At 39.0% G+C, this 3,493-nt stretch overlaps 1 long non-coding RNA gene across 1 annotated transcript; it reads left to right on the top strand.

Annotated features, from left to right (window-relative positions):
- Positions 1-2,322: 2,322 nt before the first annotated feature.
- On the top strand, positions 2,323-3,029 carry LOC311289586. Its single transcript, XR_014627163.1, has 3 exons — positions 2,323-2,393; positions 2,464-2,532; positions 2,960-3,029. It is a non-coding gene; the product is annotated as an uncharacterized lncRNA (long non-coding RNA).
- Positions 3,030-3,493: the final 464 nt, after the last annotated feature.

Here is a 3,493-nt window from a genome sequence, read left to right as displayed (position 1 = left end):
ATTTTATGTTTTTACTTTTCCTATATTGTTATTTAAAGGTGCAATGCGCAACATTTCATGTTAAAAATACCCGTTTTTCTAACCCATACATGCTTAAACAATTGCCTGATGGGCTGAATGAGCCCTTCAGGCTCACCTGGCTATGTCTGGCAGGTTTGTGCATTCGCCGCCATTCTCCGTATCAGCGAAGACAACTCGAGCTACAAAACTTTAGTCAACTTTCGACAAAAGTAGAAGATGGATTCAAAGAGACCGGCTTGTAGTTCATTCCAAACCCCAAAGCAAACTCCACGTAAGACAAAGAAAAGAAAACTTTTGTCTAGTACCACCAAAAGGGCCAAATTAGAGTCAGATAGGCGTCGGAATAAGACAAGAGTCAACATCGGGAAGGCTTTCAACAAATGAAGAGATATCTCCGGTCTGCTCTAGGGCTCAAACGGGATCCTCAGTTGGCTTTTTTCTTGATAAAACGGTAAGATATAGCCCAGTCTCTAATGTCTGATACGGCAAATCTATGACAACAAATGACGATGCGTAAAATGTGTAATGCTTTAGCGTAAGCTAGATAAATGTACAATCAGAATTGGTTTTACTACCATTGTCAGTGAACAGGTTCATAAACTAGGAATTGTCTTCGGAAGAATAGTACAACATGAAACATAAAACATGTCCCATAAAAGATGTTAACTATGTTTTTGTGTATGGCCTACCGATAGCCTTGTGTCCTTTGCTAACATGCTAAGGTGCTCATGTCCTTGACCAACAAGGAAGAACGCCGTTGCATTGGCTATATTTTCTTTTTTGGGAAAAATAGTAAATTGTTCCCGGGAATGTGGTACATTTTGTATGTAGTTTATATGAGGTATGTGGGGGCAACAATGTATTATACTCTTAAGAAATCAATACGTTTCTTGAGAGGCTAACTTTACTGGGTCTGGACCTGGTTTAGCCCTGATTTAATCCTATTTTAGATATTACTTTGATGTAATAATCAATATTACCTGTACATGTACTCATTGTATTCTGTATGGTAACAATGGCTTTCTTATTTTCAGCTATGAGAAGACTGTAGTAGCACCATCTACATCCACACCTCATCAGGCATCTACTAGTACTGCAAATATATTGGGAATACCACATCCACCAAGTTGAGTCTGATACAGGGCCGGAGTGGGGCCACTTTTCAGCCCTGGAGTTCAGGCCCAAGACCGGCCCACTTTTTCCATGGTGGAATTCCAAATTAGCACTTTTTCCAATTTGGATAAATGAAGCAACAGTTCAGCTGTTACTATTGTGTAGTTTGTATTAATACCATAGTTCAACAAATAATGTAAAGGTTAAATAATAATTCACTTAGACTTTATAAGAAGCAATTGCGACTTTATATCACACAATTCTGACTATATCTCGCAATTCTGAATTTCTGACTTTATAAGAAGCAATTGCGACTTTATTTCACGCTGTTCTGACTTTATATCTTGCAATTTCTGACTATAAGAAGCAATTGCGACTTTAATTCACACAATTCTGACTTTATAACACGCAATTGCGACTTTATATCTCACAATTTTGACCATCTCGCAATGCTGACTTTATAACACGCAATTGCAACTTTATTTCAGGCAATTCTGACTTTATATCTCGCAATTCTGACTTTATAACACGCAATTGAGACTTTATTTCACGCAATTCTGATGTATTCCGAGATGTAAACTCGCAATTGTGAGATAAAAGTCACAATTATCTTTTAAAATGTTTTATTCTGTGGCGGAAACAAGCTTCCATATCTCCTGGCCTCTTCCTCCCATCCATCCTCCCATCTATCCTCCCTGACCGTACCGTTACGGTAGGGCCGGCCCAGCTATCGGTAGGCGCCGGCGATGCCGCGGGCCCGCGGCCGCGGTAGCCTACCTAAAACGTTTTGGAAAAGACGGGCTATGGACCCAACCAACTCTATAGTAGGGGAGGGGAGAACTCCCTCACATGGTACAACCCATGCAGAGGCTGCGCGCTGCAGTGTCGGAAGGCGGAACGTGTAATGTTACTAACGTGACATTGAAATGTGAAACAAACAAAAAAAAATCCTCGACCGGCCCAAAAGTGAAGCGGCCCACCGGGAATTCTCCCGATTCTCCCGATTACCCAATCCGGGCCTGGTCTGATAGGTATGTTTGCTTACAGGGACTATTTTAGAAATAAAACATGTCCCTTGCTCCTTCTGATGTTGAATTAACTTGTATAATGGGTAGTGTTCAACTCGATACATTTAGTTCAAATATGTGACAAACCATTTTGACTACTGGGTAATAATATTATGTCAACAGGGATGACTTCCTGGTTGCTGGAGTACAACCTTTGAGAGAAGATGAAGGTTTGGAGCTATTGGAAGAAAGGTAAGCACATTTCTTTTGAAATGTGATGTGCATTGCTTTTGCATTAGATTTTTACTGTGTTTTTCTGTAGTGTCAAGTCTACCGAGCTGCAGGATATCTCCGTAGATGACCAGGAAGTCAACAATCTGGAAAATAGTGTGTAAGTTGCAAATAATCTCTTTGTCACGTTTTCATGGACTTTCTGTTTGTTTTCTTTGTCATTAGTATCATCATCATCATCATCATTAGTTCAGTTCTGTCACCTGTGTTTAGTTAATTAGTCAATCTTCATCATCACCGTCACCTGTCGTCACCCATTATCATCTGTGTATTTAAGTTCTCCCTTTTTCAATCTTCAGTGGTCGGTCAATGTTGAGTGTTGGTGTTTGTTTGAGCACATGCTCACTGTTTCGAGTTTTCCTTTATAATAAACTAAAGTATTTTTGTATATCTTGGATCTTCGTCTTCTTCATCTTGATCTTCACTCAGAGACGTTACACTCTTCTAATCTTTACTTTGTTTGGGGTCATCAGTTTATTTTTTTCAAATATTGTTGGCTAAGATACTGTATTTTTTCTTTTGTACAGGATAGAGTTTGAGCAAGAACTGGACACAGACCCATATGACTCTGATTATGGCCCCCCTATATCTTTGCGGTATGTTATGTCGTAATGCAAGTCCTACAGTCTTTTTCTGGTAAAGGTATGAATAAAGTGCTTTTTTTTTTTGTTGCACAGCACCGGTGTTCCTATGCAGAATCAATTGGATGACCATTTACCATTTTGTCTATTTAAATGGAGAAAAATCGATCATAACTCCAGTAAACTATGGAGTGCCGCAGGGATCTGTGTTAGGCCCTCTATTATTCTCAATATATATGATGCCAGTTGGAAATATTATAAGGAAACATGGAATTAGTTTCCATTGTTATACTGATGACACTCAAATATATATTTCATCACGGCCAGATGAAAACGCTAAATTATCCAAATTGACAGAGTGTGTTAAAGATATAAAAGATTGGATGACGCGTAATTTTCTTTTATTAAATCCAGACAAGACCGAGGTACTACTTATCGGTTCAAAAAACCGCCCACAAAACCTCTCGCAATACAACTTTA

The sequence above is a fragment of the Rutilus rutilus genome, assembly GCF_951802725.1.
Source record: "Rutilus rutilus genome assembly, chromosome: 4".
Lineage (NCBI taxonomy): Eukaryota > Metazoa > Chordata > Actinopteri > Cypriniformes > Leuciscidae > Rutilus > Rutilus rutilus.
This window is presented reverse-complemented; position numbering and strand designations above follow the sequence as displayed.